The 19,164-nt window shown below is 45.9% G+C and overlaps 1 protein-coding gene across 1 annotated transcript in view; it reads left to right on the top strand.

Annotated features, from left to right (window-relative positions):
* CAPN3 (calpain 3) overlaps positions 1-19,164 on the top strand; it is a 421,844-nt gene that overhangs the window by 69,059 nt on the left and 333,621 nt on the right. The window lies entirely within an intron of this gene.

Genomic DNA, 19,164 nt, shown 5'->3' with positions numbered 1-19,164 from the left:
GCCCAGCGAGGCGATCCCACACTGCAGGATTTTTTCCATAGAGAGGAGCATGCTACGTATGTCCATGTTTAGGTCATCCTCCGAGTTCGACTGCATTCTCGACGTCTACAGATCAGTAGCATCATGAGATTTGGAGCGCTTCTGCTCAAACGACAGCTTAGCCTGTGTCTTATCTCCTCTGCCCATTTTGTCTCCGAGTCGGTGCCCACTGTATGCGAAGCTTCCGTCTGCGTCCCACACTTTCCGAGAAGCAGATAGGGGTGAATGCAGTGGACCTGGGTCCAACTGCTGCCCCCGCAGCTGCCGCGCTCTGAGCTCACCTAATTGCAGGTTTGACCGCCCTGTGTTGCACCAGTCCGACGCTCCCTCAGCCTGAAGCATGCTCTCTCAGTGTGTCTCCACCAACACTCGTGTCACTCACCGTCCCCTCCTCTCTCTGCGACCTCCAGGGTATAGAATCTCCTTAGTAGTGCACTGGAGACACTTCCTCCCGTCCAACCGCTTCTCCTGCACAGCCTACTTGGATGTTACCCCAGCTTGTGGCCTTAATAAATATCTGCTTCCTCCCTAATTTGTACTTGGGCCCTCCTGTGTCACCACACCGCTGCTCCCGCCGGGCAGTGTTGCTCAGTCTCCGGCCACATCGTCTGCCTGGCACTCTCTGCGCTGCGCTAATTTCCTCCTTCTGGCTGTTGCTGTGGTATGCCCCCCCAAGTTGCTGCAGTGATGTATAGGGCCCGCACGTTATCAATAGTGCTGCCCCTTTCCACTTCTCAAGCTGCCTCCCGATGCTGTGTGCAGTGGGGCGTGTGCTCCTTATCCGGCTCCGCTATCGCACCGGGCTCTCACTCAGCCACAGTGCATCCGGCTCTCACACTCTCCACGCAGCCGCTGGAGTCACCACAACGCCGCGTGACCTCTGCTCACCCCAACTCCAGGCTCACAGCACGCTTCCTCCAGCTGAGCGCTCGTCCATGTGCAGCGGGCCCCCCGCCGCTACACCTAGCGCTCCAGCCGGCCAGCCGCCTCACTGGTCAAGGAGACACCAAGGGCGCGGGGCAACAGGTCTTCGACCGCTGCCTTACTATCCACTGTTGCACGGTCCTCTACGGCGCCAGTATCTCTCCGCACCGAGGTTCACTTCGCTGGCCACCTCCACTGCAATGCAGTCTCCGGCAAGTCAGCCGCACGTCTCAAGACGCAACTCATCCCCTGCTATTGCTCGTCCAGGGATGTGCGGCCCAGTTCCGATTTCCTGCCCTCTGCAAATTCTCCCGGTACAGGAGGAAGAACGCGGTGTAAGTTAGATCCGCCTTGCGGTCGTGCCCTCCCGTTCTAGGATCTGTGTCGGGTGGTGTTGGACTTGGCCCTTTTGGCAGGCTCACCCCTAAACTTTTTGCTTTTAAATGTGACCTGGTGTAAGTTGTTTTTGGCTATTGCGCACTTTAACACTGTGTCCCAGTGTAAAGTGCGTGCGCAATCTGTGTGTGTGTGGTGAGATTGGCCTGCCCTCCCATAGGAATGCATGGGGAATATGTATGTACATGGTAGTTCCTGATGTGTGGGGACTGCAGGGGCGAGTTTGGTATGTGCAAACTCGTGAGATTAAATGCTGCGCGATGGTGTGTGCAGATGTAATGTGTCTAGTGTCGAAGTGCCACTTCTAGAAGTTGGCATGTCTGTGCAGTGAATGTGAATTGACTGTCTGGCTTGTGATTGGGTTGAGCTGGCTGGTGTGCCTGGCTCCAGGAGTCAGGATGGGTCTGCCCGGTGGTGAATGGGGAGATTTGCATGTTGATGGCAGGGAGGAGCTGCACCTGGGACAAGAATAGGGCTGTGCCTTCTCTCCACAATGCTGGCTCCGCCCCTGTGGTGAGTCTGATGTCCCTAGCCTGTCCTGTGAATAGGGAGAGGGCTGCAATGCCATTGGCTGAGGCGCCCCCTGAGCCTGGTGGCTCGTAGCAAAGGCTGCGCTGCAATTGGTCGAGGCGCCCCAGAGCCTGGGGGCTCGACGCATCAGGCCGCACTGCCATTGGCTGCCCAGCCAGCCTGCCACATTTCAGACTTGCCCAGCAACCAGGACTCTCGCGGCTGTTTCCTTGATAGAGTAGGCAAGAAGACCCGCCCCCGCAGGATGAGGCGGAAGTGATCCGGAGCCTCACGGGCTCCATAACGAAACCCCGGTCCCCCAGCAGGAGGCCGGGTGAAGTGAGAGGAGGCGGGGCGAAGGCTCGTTGTGGGGGCTCCCAAACTTGGAGAGAGCCCCGCGTTACCCCAGGAAAGAAGCAGGAGGGAGACTACCTTGCGCTCCTGCGACGGGACCCCAGATAAGAGAGTCCCACGTGGCCAGCACCTGTCCGGAGACCCGAGGAGAACCACCGAGACAGTTCCGGTGAGTGAGGGCTGGGCAGAGGGGGCACATCAGTGTTTAACGGGTCCTGAGGAGCCCAGGTCCTTGCCCTCATTTTTGGCACCATTGCCCCCAGGGCCTCCGTGGCTCCAACAAGGCCACAGCTGTTTTAGGGCCCGTGTTTGCCCCATCAACCAAAGAGCCTCAGTGGCTCCACCCGGGGCACATCGTATTAGCAGTCCCAGAAGGGCCTCGGGGCCACTGTGGTGTCTACGCTAATTTGTTCTTGGGGGGCATATTGTGTTAAAAATCCCCAGAGGGGCCCCTGCTTTATTAAGGGGCCTATCGGTTTTCAGAGCCTAGAGGGCTCCAACGTGTGGCTGATTGTTTCCCTGAGCCCCGTGGCTCTAACGTTTGGGGCCATTTGTTTAAAGGGCTACTGAGAGCCCTTGCCGCATTTTTCCCTCCCTACAGCTGCCCAGCAAGTAGTGGGCAGCTGCACCGTTTAGGCATTTCATTTTAGGGGACATGTTCTTTAAGATTACACAGCTGCCCAGCAAGTAGTGGGCAGCTGCTCCGTTTAGGCCCCTGTTGCGCATTCTTCTTTGGCTGCCTGCGCAGCCAGCCCTGATACTGCTGAACAAAGGGCATTTGAGCCCCACAGAAGGCCAGTTGGTCTGGGGTCAGTACCTTTGGAATTCTTGCGCAAGGTGATTGCCTATGGTACTTATGATGGTAATTACATGATGTCTAATGTGATTTATGAGTAATGTGCAATGCCTTTGTGCATGTGATACCTTGCAGCCTTTATCTTAGGCCCATCATTTTACAACTGGGGACGCGCACTGCAAAGGAGGCAGTTCATCAACTATACACACTGAATACAGTAAAACAGATGGCCACGTTTGGCAAATTCATCCAACAGACTCGTATGAAGCGGATGGCCATCTCGGGCTAAATGACCAGAGACGCACGTTGGGCCGTAAGGCTATGGACATCACTCCTCTCAGCCCCCAAGTATTCAGATCTTAATCACACAGACTTTCTTTTAATGTGACGATTTTTTCTTTTAACTTTTGTAACTTTTGTAACTTGTTTTTAATGTAATGGTTTTGAGTAACCAAACAATAAAATCATTCATTCATTCATTCATTCATTCATTCATTCATTCATTCATTCATTCATTCATTCATTCATTCATTCATGTGATACCTCTAACTGTGTTCTTATGATTAGTAGGTTGTTTTGCCTAGTATAGTTTATGCTAGTGAGTTTATGTTTTCCTGTGTGATCTATGCCTATGGCGATTAGTATTGCGTAGTGTGTACTTACCTTTTACCAGTGGTTACTGGTTGTGTCCTACAATTGTTATTTTGTACTACAATTATTCTATGTTCTAGAAGTGCTATTTCTACTAAGTGCTGATTATGACAGTGGCCCGCGTGGCCATGTCATGTGTAAATAATCCCCTGTAAATACTGCCCAGTGCCAGTTGGCACAGTATAATTGTGTGATTATGATCTAATGTGTTTATGGTAATACAAAGGCTATTGTTATATATAACCTTGTGTGGAGTTCCTTTTTGTGGTGTGCCTAGTGTGTTGCTGCTGTGTGTGTGTGTTGCGCAAACACTTTACACATTGCCTCCAGGATAAGCCCTACTGCTTGTGCCAAGCTGCCAAGGGGGTGAGCAGGGGTTATCTTGGCGTGTAACTCCCTTGCCCTGACTAGAGTGGTGGTTTCTGCCTGGCTTTGGTGCAAGCCTTAGCCAACCAGAAATCCCATTTCTAACAGGTGGCCTCCAAATATTGGTCTGCTGAATGATAAATGTCGGATCTGTCGACGACAAGTTGGAGCTCTGCCTCTGACATGTGACCTTTGTCATCTTCAGCATAAACCATGCTGACATTCCCCCTAGAGTTACACATTTTGGCAAAGTGACCTTGTTTACCACACTTGCGACAAGCAGCATTTCTCGCTGGACACAACCGAGTGTTGGGAAAATGAGAGGGGAACCCACATTTCGTGAATGATTTCCTTTGCTACCCCACCCTTCTCGCAGGTCTATCGACTGCATATCTATTGCCCCTCTTCTCAACTTGTTGTTTTTCCCCTTGGTCTTTAGCCTCTTTTACCACACCCACTACAGCTATGTCGTGGTTTTACTCCTTAGAAGCTTTATGTGATAATTGTATGCTTTTAACAATGGAAATTGTTTCCTACAATGAAGAATTTTTCAATGTAAGAAGGTTCTCTTGAACTTTTTTATCTCTACAATGCACCACAGCCTGATCCCTGATCAACTGTGATGTGAAATGTTCAAACTTGCATTCTGACGCCAAAATGCGTAACGCAGCCACATACAACACAATGCTTTCATCGGCCCCTTGCTCTCTAGTGAAGAATTTGTGTTCTGCAACAGTTAGATTCCCTTCTACAACAAATTGTTTTTCTAGCATAGCCACAACCTGGTCAAACTCATTAAGAGGTTCATCACCATCAATAACTTCAAGAAGCGGTAAGCGTTCCAACACAGCCTGTCCCTCTAGTCCAAGATTGTGCTTCAAAATAAACTTTTTGCGCTCTGCACTGAATCTTATCCCCCCCCCCCCCCCATGGCCCCTAAATACTTGGTAAAAGCCCTATACCACACTTTCCACCTGACCCGTGGGTTTCTGTAAGCTATAAAAATGGGGGAGGAGCTTGAACACTGAGCATATTGAAATATAAAACATCTTGTGCTAGCTCAAAACAGATATTAGTAATAAAGTAGTCTTGTAAACACAACAAGCGTAAAGCACGCAGTCATTAACTTGAGGTGTTGCCGAACTTGCCACCAATATGTCCCAAAATCTTTAGTCGAGAAGTAGTTGACCTTGTCAAAAGCTATATATTTTACAGAAACTAACACAGTGCGATTTGGAAGATAAGACACTGTGTAGAAAAAGAAATAGAACAGTCAGCACCCACTCAGGTCCTTTATCGGTGCAAATAGCCTTGTACTAGCCTGTCGATATCCGTTGCCGGATCCACCCCAAATCTCACTTAGTCTCCGCTGACCGAACAGATACGTGCTTGCCTCCGTCAGACTCCAAGACGTTGAGCCGAGTTGATAAACGAAATAGGTCCAGCCCAGCGACTTCCGGGGAAAAAATGAAATATGTGCGCACAAGGAAATGTAGCAGCCAAACGTAGATTACTCACACGCCTTTGCACGCACCAGGAAACATTGCAGCCAAACGTAGATTACTAACTTCCCAACCAGAGTCCATATGGAAAGTGCGTAGGCAACGACACGCGTAACGCCGAGCCCACGGCGTGCCTGGAATCCAAACGCGCTACCCCCAATGACATCCGGTAGCCCCAGTTTGCGCGACGTAGTTACCAAACGACTCGCATCACGCTTACAGCATTCGATTGCGTCACCAGAAGACAATCGACTGCTGATGGATACAGATTGCTGTGATCTCCCAACCTATGGTGCGCAGGCCCTTGCAAACAGGGATGGCTACTCCATTAGGGCGGAGGAGCGTCGCGTCGCGAGAAGCAGAAACACAAAATGGTATTTTAAATACCATTTTATGTTTCTGCTTCTCGCGCTGCGAGAAAGCAGAGGGTATGCCTGGTTGAGGCGGGCGGAAGGGCGGGTCGGGGAGGAGTGGCTTGCCCAATGCTGTGGGCCCTGACTTGTTAGGTCGGCCTTCTGGGGCTGACAAAAACAGTCCTGCGCACTCTGCATTTTCTCTATGTAGGCTGCATGCAGCCTACATAAAGAAAATGTACTCCCTATAGGTGACCGGCTGGGCTCTTTCTCCACCAATCACAACCCTGCTGTTGCAGCATTGTGATTGGCTTAGGGGAGGGAGGCTGCCTGCTTCCTTTTCCTGCCGGAGGCAGGAGAGCAGCAGGAAAAATCGCGGGTCCCAGCCAGGAGCGGAGGCGGCGCGGGACCCAGCAAGGTACGGTGTTTTTTTTTGTACTCCCTACCCCCGTGCTACTCCCCCACCTGCATAACATGCTGGCCGCGACTGCTCACAAAGGATACCAATCCCAGCAATGATCCAACTTGCACTCGTGAAGGCACCCCCAGGACAGCCAGGCAGCAGCGACGTGCACACAGGCACCCTCGGTGAACCACCAGGAATCACACTGACTCACAGTGAGGGTACTAGCGCTCCGCAGCAGTTCCAGGTGCACAAACAGCTCACCACTTCTTGTGTGACTGATGTCCAGTAAACCTCTCAGTACACCGAGACTCAACATTCCATCGGTGAACAAGCCAACATGGAGTATAGATATGCTGACTCCACTGACAATTGTGACCCTTTCCACAGGACGAGAGGAAGACCACTCTACAGAGGGTTTTCAGCGCTGCATAAACAGGAACCAGCACAGCCAGTATAACACGCATGGGTGGAGATACAGAACAGTCAACCAACTTGTTGCCAAATTTGAAGTAACCACACCAGGCCTGGTAAGTGAGGAAACCTTATGGTTAATGACCGTTCTTCTCCACAGCTTCCAGGGAATCAACCAACAGTCCCCTGGAGTTTCAAATGTAAACATTCTGTAACCATAGAACCAATTTACCATAAGAGAAATGGGTTATCTTTTTACTACAGTTTGTCCACAGGAAGATTCCTCTAAATCTGTACATGCATACACCACTCTTTCTTTGGTCAATAGTGATGTCATAAGCAGGGCATCTTAGCGGTGCAAGTTATACATCAAAGATAGCTAGTGAATTGTAGTTGTTTTTTTTTGTTTTAAAACAGTACTTTTTTTATTATTAACAAGACCTACATATAGCTCCACTTTAACATTTATGTTTTTTCAGTACATTTATATGTTATTTTTTACATTATTGTATTTGACGTGGCAATATTTTTTATATTAGGCACCCAGCCCTGTGGATTTATAAAATACATTTTAGAGGTGACTTATTTAATGTATAAAGATACGTTTTTGTACACGACAAAGGCACTTTTACCTGACAAGTGTCACTGCAGTACTTTTAAACTTTAGCCCAGAAAGAGCTGCTCCTGGCAGCCAGATATTTTTGTCTTACCTGTGAGTGCTGTAAATACACACTGAAGACTGGATATGACTTTTACCTTAAACGCCACGAGTGCATTGCTTGCACCATTTTCTATTATCTTACAGACAGAAAATATAAATAAGTCATTGAGGCCTGGAAATCACAGACCCTATACCTCTATACTATATAGTTATACCTCTACACTATATGGCAGTGGCATTATTTATTTATTTATTTATAGAGTTTTATATATCGCAGACTTGACCCTTGGGTATCAGAGCGCTTAACATTTACATTTTAAACATAATTTTGAAACAATTGAGATACATAGCGAAACGCAACATTATTATAAATAGTATTCCTGTATACGTCTTTCTTGTAATTTTCAGCAAACATACATTTTTTACAGTTTAACAGTATTTCTATCCACACGGTTCTGACGTGCTTTCCGTTAATTCTACCGCATAACCGGTTCATGATCGAGAGTTTGGGTCATAGGCATGATGATAAAGTGTGCAGTCTCGTCTATGGAAGGAACTTGCTCATTAGGAAGTTCTTTGCTTCCTTATTGAATGTTGCTATGTTTGGAATTTTTCTAATGTTTGGAGGGAGTGAGTTCCAGATTCTGGGGCTACTCCGGAGAAAGCTCAGTCTTATGTTTTCATCTTCTGGAATATGGGTGGTTTCAACAGCAGATCTCTGGCACTCCTAGCTGTGCACAGAGTTCAATAGCCAACTAAACCAAACAGGAAAAAGTGAGAAGGCCACAATATAAATGATGTCCTGTGGGGATCTCCCAGAATACAATGTTACTCTTCAGTTTGCTCTCAATCTGCCAGATTCTTATATCATACCGCAGCACTATGGCTTATTGCTTTAAATGCTCACGTTAAGTGCCAAAGCCTGCGTGTCACAAGCTGTAGTACCTGCAAGGCCAACTCTGCCTCCCATCCTTCCCATTCCCTCCCTGGACACAGATTTACTGCAGTTCTCCTACCCATCCCAGGAGTAAATTACTGGGGAGGAATCAATGGAGAGAGGATGTAGACTAACGGCTAGGGCGGTCAATCTCAAATCGGGGGAGCCGGGTTCCAGTCTTGGCAATGACGCTCAACATCCTGTGATTCTGGGCAAATCACTTAATATCCCCGTGCCCAACAAAAAATGAATGTGTGAAAAACGCTAGGACAGGGGTATAAGGCAAGGATGACTGCACTTTATCCAATGTTTTATGGTCCAGTTATTTGTTGTGGGTGCCAGGAACCTGAAGTCATATACCCCTAGACTCCCAACATTTTTGCAATCCAACACAGTGGTTCAGCACCCCACATAGTACACAATGACAAGAGTAGTCAGAACAACAATCAAGAAAATCAAATCAGTAGGACTTAAAGTTTTCTTTCTTGCTTTTATTCAAAGTCTTCATGAAAAAACGTAGCCAGCGGTCCCGGTCTCGAGTTTGTACTACAAACTCGAGACCGGGATCGAGGGAGAACGCACAGGTCGTGCAGATCAAAACCAAGCTAATTACGGATACCATACGAATTGGTTGTGAATAATGGCACCATTATGATGGCCTATCTGCCACGATGTAGACTGAATAGGAGGAATTGACTATTTTCCTTTATAATAAGGCTATTAATGACACGCATACTTGAAGCTTTGAACAAAAAAGTCTTGAGAGAAAAACTACAGACAAACGTCCTCAATATCTTTCGCCCTGAAGAAGTCCTTTGGACGAAACGCATTAACTACGTTTTTGCATGAAGACTTTGAATAAAAGCAAGAAAGAAAACTTTAAGTCCTACTGAATTGATTTTCTTGATTGTTGTTCTGACTACTCTTGTCATTGTGTACTTTGTGGGGTGCTGAACCACTGTGTTGGATTGCAAAAAATGAATGTGTCCTTGTGTAAGCAACCGGTACTCATTTAAAGCGCTCTGATACCCGATACCTTTGGGTCAAGTTCGCTCTATATAAAACTCTGGAGGAAAAAAAAACAGCTGGCTATGTCCAGGGTGGGAATGGGCTGTGCAAAATCGCAAAAACCTACAAACAATAGTTTGTTCGTTTGCACACTCTTTTCACCCTGGAATGCCGTCTCCATGTCACTAGATGTACTAATTCGAAAAAGTGTGTGTGAGTAAAATTTTTACGAGTCTAGTTTAATTTCTGAAATCTGCATAGAAATCAAGCCATTTAGTGCACCTATCATCGACTTAAGTGTGTAAATGTTTTTGTTTAGCACATTCTGCGTAGGAAATCGATCAGCTAGATTACTTAGAGTCCCACCACTGCAAAATATGGAGCCAATACATTTTGCCCCCTTTTTGTTGCTAGTTTAATGTGGCAAAAATGTAGTGCGTGGATTTTGTTCAATTTCTACTTATTACATTATATAAAACACAGCAAACAAAACATGTTCTACTTTAAAAAGGTGGAAGACGGTAGTGATTTTAAGAAAATTATTTTAATCGGCTTTTTTTATGTAAACGTCAAACAGCGGAAAAATAATGTCTTCCTTTTTTGCTGCAAAAATATATATCCATCATGGATTGTAACAAAATAATTTTGCTTCACATTTTTACGAAAACAGTAGCAAAGGATGCTTACTGAGTTTGCTGGTTCTAGCAAACAAATAAGCACTCACATCTTTGTCAGATTAGAAAGCTAAAGTTTGCTTCTGCTTCCGTTTACTTGGAACCCGAGTGTTTTACAACATTAAACCAGGGCTCTCTTGCGGTTTCCTTTATTAAGAGGATCTGAGAATGTAGCACTGTTACTTCCAAATAAATAATTCTCATTAACTCCCACAAGCCTGGGTCCAGGGAGATGCGAGTGAGAGAGACAGCGTGTACCGGAGCCAACCCCAGAGGCATGCTGTCAGAGGACGGATGGGCGCCGGTGGTCGAAGGCATCGCTGGACACAAACAATGGGACACTGGAGGGATGCCCCTATGCATTCAGTCACTCGTACGGGATTGGCGTATAGAGTGTGCTGTGTGTTTATCTATGCCATAGCCTATTGAGTGCAGGTTTTAAAGGCATGAATGCCTTCTGCTGATGCAGAGCAAGCCAGGCTGGGACCAAAACAAAAGCAAAAAGTTGGCAAAATGGTTCAGCCTTTGTGAACTTTTTCTCTGCCACACACATGCACGCAGCCAGTAGCGTGCTTGTGCGTTCATACATGGGCCTCGCGCACATTGGGGTTGCACCAGGCATTGTTGACCTAAAGTAGGTCCCTTCACCCTTGGGTGGGAGCATCCACTTCGCGTGAGCTGTCCAGAGAGGTGAGGACACCGGCAGAGGCCTGGCTACAGGGGGGTCGCGCTTTTGGTCCCAGCCAGCCAGAGCTGACCGGCGCTCCGTGTTCCGCGCCATGCCTTTCCCACCCTCCGGGTACTTCTGCGACCGCGTGATCCGGGAGCGCGAGAGGAGGAACGGCGAGGGCTCGCTGGCCAAGCCGCAGAAGTTTGAGGGGCAGGACTTCGCCGCCCTCAGGAAGGAAGCTCTGGCAAAGAAGAAGTTGTTCGAGGACGACGTCTTCCCTCCTGGGGTGCAGTCTCTGGGCTTCAAGGAACTGGGCCAGAAATCAAGCAAGGTGAAGCACATCGCCTGGAAGCGCCCCAAGGTAGGTCGCGTCTCTTTTCGCCGTCACGCTCACTGCCATGATGACGACGCACCGGTCTGTCTAGCACGCGACGCTGTGTGATAATGCGCGGCAACGTGCAACACATGCACTCATAGTATACGACAGAAAGAACTGATAGCGGGGACTAGGTTTACTTTTCACATTAACTAGTGCGAACTCTTACTAAATTCTGGACAATCCAGACTGAACTAGCCAAGCACAAATGGTCGGAAGAAAATCTGAAAAGTAAAGTGCATTTTAAAAGCGCCCAGACTTAAGAAGCAGAAAGCGCTACAGTGGCCCACGAGTGGTGAAAGCCACGTGCACTCTACAGCTGCTGACAACATGACATAACGTCATGATATTGCACCAGGCATGTCCACTTCAGAGTAGCACGGAGCGCCACTACAAAATGAGTAGGCGTTTGATTGAAGAAATGCTTGGTTGCCTCCTTTAAGAAGGGTATCTGGGCTTTCTTATGAGTTTAGAGATCAGGCTTATGTGTACTAGAGGGTGTTAGGATTTGGGTCAAGTCCCCTTTCAGTGCCCCTTCGCTGCTGGACCGGTGTGCACTAGAGGGCCCCTTCGCTGCTGGACCTATGTGCACTAGAGGGCCCCTTCGTTAAAAGAACTGATTTGAGTAGAGAAATTATAAGGCATACCATACATACTTATGTGAAATTCTAGTTTCTGACCACTTTTGCTTTCTAAGACCACGTATGCTGGGTGAATTACACACTTTTTAAATTACAAAATTACAAAGGTTTCATCTGATCGTGTGTGTAGAAGACATATTCAAAAACTTCCACTCCTCACAGCAGTAGGAGCTTATATTCAAAATCATGCTGGAGGGCGCTTTTCTATAGTCTTACCTATAGTACTCGTAAATGCTTTGCGACTCCAATCTGTTTTTATGGAGGGGGTAGTTAGGATAACCATTTAAAATTGTTTCCTTTACTTACTCGACTATGATCTCAACACTATTCCTTTGTGACCGAGCACATTGTAGACCATTTGACCATACACAGATTTTGCCTGCTGTTTGAAAACCGATATTTCACTTGTCTATAGTGTTCCCAGCTTCCACTGAATTTTTGCATCTGAGTAAATAAATATACAGGGTTTACACAGCTGTAAATATTGGCGTTTAACCCGTTCACAAGCATTCACAGTTTTAGTGAATACAATATCAAAGACAGACGTTTGCCTATTTTATTTTATTTTTTAATTTATTTTTCTTATTTTTATTAGCACAAGCCATGGCAAGTGGTGAAAGAGTGCTGATTTTTTTTGCTGCGTATCAATGAGATAAGGAAAGGGTAGAAGTGCAAGGCAGAACTGGGTTCAATTCGAAGTAAAAACATGTTAAACAGCATGGTTTAGTAAGTTGGAAAGATATCAGGAAAAATGCCTTCTTGTATTTAAGGTACAAACATATGGTGATGTCGGTAAGCACAGGTCTCCACTATCTTTATTAACAACTTAGGGGTCAATTCCGATATCATTCGGAAAGAATTCCTACCGAATCAGTTCTGGACTGATTTCTGGACAACTCAGTTCGTGGGAGTCCGACCGAGCGATTTGGATGTATCTGGATGCTTCTGGATACAATTAGGACGGAGTCCCTTTTAATTCAATGGGAGCCTGTGTTCCGAATAAGAACACAGGCTCCCCTTGAAGAAAAGGGTGTCTGGGGAAAACCTTGCACCCTGCAGCAGGGAACCCCAAGGGGCATGACACACAGTGCATAGTTGGAAAAGGGTGGTTCCTTGGGTACCCCCACAGGCCCCATTCGGAGGACCCGGTTGAAGGGGGGCCTGCTATGAGCCCCCAAAAACAGACTCTGGCAGCCGATTTGTTCCGGAGAAACCGAATCGGAACGGCTGTCCGAATAGGTCATCGGAATGGCTCATTCAGAGACCGAGTCCATAGAGCTGTTCGATTCGCCTCCGCACGACGCAACATATCCAAATGCCTTTTGGGACCGATTTGGCCAGCCCTAAAGGTTTCCAGGCGATGGAATTGTTCATTGGGAAATGTGTACGATTCATTCGGAAACAAGGGTTCCGGATTGGATTCAGTAAACCCAAATCGGATTCGGAGCCCTTCCGAATGACATCGGAATCGACCCCTTAGTCGCTAAACTGCATGGTGCCCTCGACACCAGTTGTACTTTAATTTTATGTGGACAAATCCCCTTTATAGGTAAAACTAGACTGTCGCATTAAATACAGATTGTAAATAAATGTCTGTGTTACACTTACTTAGTCACCCTCTTTGCTCTGTACAGACCCTGAGACCTGTTCCTTACTTCTTTCCTGGAGTGCATCCCTTCCACCTTTTCCGGCCCTTGGATATATGGTGCTTTTGTATATCTATTGATTACTTACAATGGTTTAACTCCTCATTGTGAAAAAAACTTCATACTCTTCCCCTCTCCCGGGAATATGTCACTTGTTGCTATGTGCTGCGCATTCAATGCTGAAATTGTGCCAGTGATTGCAGGAGTTTGACACTGGCACTCAATTCAAAACAGCTTTATTCGGTGACAACAAGACAAGCACCATAAAAGCATACAAACACCTATATGTCAAGAAAAGAAAAATACAATCTGATTATTATTCGTATGCAATAATAATAATAATAAAAAAAATAAATATATATATATATATATATATATATATATATATATATATGAAAAACAGCACTCCTCGCAGTTAAGGAAAGGAGAAGAGGCCACACGAGGGAACTGTGCAGGAGCCGTTTAATGAAAGACAGCGTAGCAAAATGCATTTCGGCAGTAAGCCTTCTTCGGTTGCTGTTGCTGACACGTGATGGCCCCACCTGCATCTTCAAAATGTCCAGTACCACCCTCATTGGAAGGTAAGGAAGCTCCCGCCCCCAAGTCACATGTTGATTCGACCATGGTGGCACACAATGAAACTTCAACTCCCAGAAGACAGTGCTACTGGCGAGTATTCCAGGGGACGGCAGGCAGTGTAGAAGGTAAAGATGCAGAAATGGAGTGAGGTGTGCACGTAGATGAAAAGTCCTGCGCACTCCTACACATCCCTCTCGGGATGACCCCCCCAGGATATAGCGGCATGAACTAGTAAATTTAGCGGCACTAATCAGGAAACTTAGCGGCACAAATCTGGGAATTTAGCGGCATTTAGCTGCATTTTATTTTGGGTTTTTTTCGACAACAAACACAGATATCTTACTGTTTGAGTTATTTTACAACATGGAGCTATGTACATTTTGTTTATTTACAATTCAGCCCATTTGTTTTGGTTAAAAGGCATGTTAATCTTGGGCATGTACGTTCAGTTCTTCTGAGCACTCCAAATCTAGACCAGTATCGTGCTGCTGGTTATAATGTAAAAACAATTGTGTGCGGCAGGCCCCCACAGCAAAACATAAAAAAAAAGATTTATGGGGCCCGCCGCATGCCCCGTGTGTGGCGGGCCCCACAGGAGTACAAGAAAAAAGATTTACGGCCCCTAGGTCCCACCGCGTGCCCCATGTGCGGCGGGCCCCCACAGCAAAAAAGTTAAAATATTAATTAGGGCCCCGGGGCCTGCCGCGTGCCCCATGTGCGGCGGGCCCCCACAGCAAAACATTACAAAAAAAGATTTATGGCCCCCGGAGCCCGCCGCGTGCCCCGTGTGCGGCAGGCCCCCACAGGAATACATCAGAAACAGATTTATGGCACCCGTCGCCTGCCGCGTGCCCCGTGTGCGGCAGGGCCCCCACAGGAATACAGAAAAAAAAGATTTACGGCCCCCGGGGCCCGCCGCATGCCCCGTGTGCGGCGGGCCCCCACAGCGTGAAGGAAGGACTGTACCTGTTGCCGGCTGTCTCCTGCTTGCCGGTGCCGCTCCCTCCCCTGGTCTCCGAGACGTCGCACTTCCTGGCTTCTCTCTCCACCTGTCTGGTCTCCTTGGTCTTCCTGCTGGGTGTCCACTGGGTGTCCGCTGCCGCTTCTCTTCTCCTGTTCTCCTGCTGCTGTTCTCCTCCCGCAAAATCCTGGAATGGCTGACTGTGAATGGGCACTAACTTAAGAAGCAGCAAAACGGCGGATTTCGCGGACGTTTGGGCAAATATCGCGGGATTTGCGGCGTTCAGCCGATTTCGCGATTTTTTTGCAAATCGCGATATCCTGGAGGGTCTGATATATATATATATATATATCCATGAAGCTCATCACTCGTCACAGAAATCAAGCTGCCAAATCACACAGTGACGAAGAGTCGACCCAAAAAGTGCTGGTGCAGAAGTGATTTATTCAATCAATGCCAGCGCTGCCGCCATGACGCGTTTCGCCTCCGAGGAGGCTTGATCACATGACAAACTGCTCGCCATAGTGCGGAACACTTAAAGTGACAGTCCATCAAGTTAATTCATGGACAAGGTAAAAATACTGTGCAAAGTAACGTCGTTATCTCCTTATTGCTAGGCAAATGCTAGAAATAGAAGTAAAAACTGTTTATCAGTGTAGATAATATTTAAGACTATTAAACATCCTAAAACCCACTACACATGATACATTTATATTTACACAACATAAGAAGATAAAGTTGATACATCTAACTAAACATGACAACCAACTATGTCTATGTGAGGGTATCAACAGGATATACAAATATACCAAATATAAATATTAATGTTGTGTAAAAACAGTTTTATATACATATATACAGAGAAACAACGTTGAATGTAAAGGAAACTGATAATGAATATCAGAAATGCTAATTCCTTGTCACCCTGTTTGGATCATTTAAACAATAGTCTAAATAGAGCCCAAGTAGGTCTGTCACCTTAACAGTGCCTGCTAAGACATATCTAGTGCAAAAAAGTGATTGTGCAAACTATCAATATAAAGTGTATTGTTTTTATATAAAACAGCTGATTCCTAATATTAAAAATAGGAGGATTAAAAATTGATTACAAAAGAGATACAAAAGAGCTATCACTCTATCAAAGTATTTCAATACAGATAAAAATAACTGTGACTAGGGTAGGATCCTCATACTATCCGGACAGGTCTTATAGGCATACAGGTAAATTCTAAATGCAGGTGTAAAGGTCTTCCCTGTCATTTAATCCCTTCAGATTCTTTGTATTGAGCTCCAGTATATATCTGGTTTCAAGGAGACGGAGTTTGGCCTCACGGTCACCTCCTCTCCTCGAGACCTCCACTGAGTCAATTAAAAAATACTGGAGCTGATCAGGTATGCCTTGATGTTTATCCTGAAAATGCCTGGCAACCGGATAGTTTTGATCATGACCCGAAATTGCACGTATGTGTTGGAGTATCCGTTTGTGGGCTGGCAGTTTAGTACTGCCCACGTATTGTAGTCCACACGGACACTCCAACACATAAATGAAGTATTCGGTTCTGCAGGTAAGCCACTTGGAAATGGCAATGGGATTTTCACAAAAAGGGCTTAAAAAATGAGTCCTATTGCTACCGAAACTGCAGGCTTTACATTGCGGACATGTTCTGAAGCCCTTCTTGAGTGCCATCCAAGTGTTGGAAGCCCTTGGTTCCAAGGTGTTGGTAACCAATGCTTTGGACATAGAAGGGGATTTTCGAAAAGTGAGCACCGGTTTATTGCTCACTTTATGCCCGATGACAGGGTCACTTTGTACTAAATTCCAGTTCTTACATAGAATTTTCCGAAGGTCCCATGCTGTCGATTATAAGTCAAAATGACTCGTGGGGAAGCTGTTTGAATCTCTACTGCCAAATGATTGTCTCTAAGGATGGTTCTATCCTTTGGAACTAAGGCTTCCTGTCTACTAACCGAATTTGAACGCTGAATTGCCTTTATAAGACTGGCATTGGAATAGCCTCTAGCTAGAAAACGTAATCTGCATGCCTCCTGTGCGGCCGCACATTCAGCGTCTGTACTGCAGATTCTTTTGATTCGGAGCATTTCCCCGAAGGGAATGCTCCGAATCAAATGGGCTGGGTGCTGACTATTTGAATGCAGTATGGTATTGCCAGCACTAGGTTTCCTGTACAGTCTGGTACCCAAAGTATTGCCATCTACAAAAACCTCAACATCCAAAAAACAAATAGAAATGGAACTCATATTTGAAGTGAAGTTAAGATTGATGGTATTCACATTAATCATTTCAACAAAGGCTCTGGCACTGTCAACACTGCCCTTCCAAACAAGAAATACATCATCAATGTAACGTAGGTACAATGCAATATTGTTGGAAATAAGATTGTGGTGTTGGCCGACTAGGACCTGTTCCTCCCATAGCCCAACGTGTAAACACGCGTAGCTAGGTGAGAAACAGGCCCCCATCGCCACACCTCTGACCTGATGATAGATAACGCCATTGAAGATGAAAAAGTTTTGTTCGAGGCACATTTTGGTCATGTCCAATAACATTCTATTGTGTGCCGTCGAGTGTGGAGGACATTTATTCAGATAGTGTTCCAAAGCCTTGAGTCCATCGCAATGTTTTATCGAAGTATAAAGGGATAAAACATCCAAAGTCATTAGAATCATGTCTTCCTCCCAAACAAAACGCTCAATTTTGCTGAGGAAATCAAAAGAGTCTTTAACATAAGAATTGAGAGTCTTAACGTGACCTTGAAGAAAAAAGTCTACATACTTGGAAACATGTTCCAAAGAGCTGTCAATAGCCAAAATGATAGGTCGGCCTGGTGGTGTGTCAAAGTTTTTATGAATTTTTGGGATTAAATAAAACGAGGGAATGACTGGATGTTCTTTTTTCAAGTAGCGGAACTCCTCATGTGTAAGGAGTCCCGCACTTCTCCAGGCCTGTAATTTGTGATATTGGTCCACCCACATGGTTTTTACAACCTGAATATTACTCCTTTGATAGCAGGTGATGTCATTTAGCTGTAGTTCCGCCTCCTTAAGATACATATCTTTCGGCCAAAGGACCACATTGCCACCCTTGTCAGCCTGTTTCACGATAATATTGTGGTCTTTTTGTAATTTCATTGTTAGTTATTTATAACACCTGTTTTGTTTGGATATATAGAACTTTTTCTTATTGGTGGCAGTATAAAGTTTTTTAATATCTTGTACCACAATTTCCTGAAAGGTGTCCAAATTATCGTGAACCATGACTGGCTGTAAAGTGGATTTTGCTTTGAATGGAGTAATTTGTTGCACATTTGAAGTGTGTGGTGTTCCCATTGCATTATCTCTAATTTCCTCGTTTTGTAATTCCCAAATAGCGTGAAAAGGTGCCTGACTTTGGCTACTGGTCATGATAGGACTTGATGCCGTCTCAAAAGGAGTGTTTTTCTTAGGATGTTGTTCAAAAAACTTTTTAAGTTTCAACTTGCGGGTAAATCTATAGACATCCATGCGCGTGTCAGCATAATTCATGTTGCACGGTGGACAATACGACAGTCCCAGGTTTAACACGGCTGTCTCCGCAGTTGTCAGCTTCAAGTTAGAAAGGTTGATCACAGATTTGGATTTGTTTTCTTTGTTTTCTTCTGGTAACGTTTCCAATGGCCTTGCTTAGTTGGATTGTTGCCGCTTGAGATTCCGGGCGCGGCATTTCCTGCGTTGCCAGCGTTTGTGGTTTGACCGCTGTTTTTTGGTACATAGGTCTTGTGCGACCTTAATGTCTCGCATCGGTCCTGGCATAGACAGTCGAGTTCTTGAGCCAGGGAAAGTTTTGTAAACCCCAAGTTGGCATCACAAGTGGGATCTGATTCTGGGTCACTTTCTACAGCAGAGCTCACGCTAGAAAATGAGGTTGCTGGTAATAACGTATCACCACTCGCCTGTTGATTTGTTTTATTTATACGTGCCTTTGCTTTAACCGCCTCAAATCTTCTAGCAAATGTAAATACCTGGCCATTTAGATAATCAACACGATCTCGTTCAAACTAGAAAGTCTTTCTTTTTTTAATAACTTCCTCCTCTTTAGTTAAACGGTTCATCATGTCTGTTCTCAATTTAGTAATTTGATCAGTGACTTCTATTTTAGAAATTTCTCCCTCCAGGATGTCAATTTCTTTTTGTAGGTTGATGCGGTCGCTATCAGGGTATTTCTCTAAGATGTGCAAAAGTTTACTGGAGAAATTAAGGTTTGCCTCAGCCCGCTCCGTTAACATAGCCGGATCCGGATTTTCAT

The sequence above is a fragment of the Lissotriton vulgaris genome, chromosome 9 (genome assembly GCF_964263255.1).
Source record: "Lissotriton vulgaris chromosome 9, aLisVul1.2, whole genome shotgun sequence".
Classification (NCBI taxonomy): domain Eukaryota; kingdom Metazoa; phylum Chordata; class Amphibia; order Caudata; family Salamandridae; genus Lissotriton; species Lissotriton vulgaris.
This window is presented reverse-complemented; position numbering and strand designations above follow the sequence as displayed.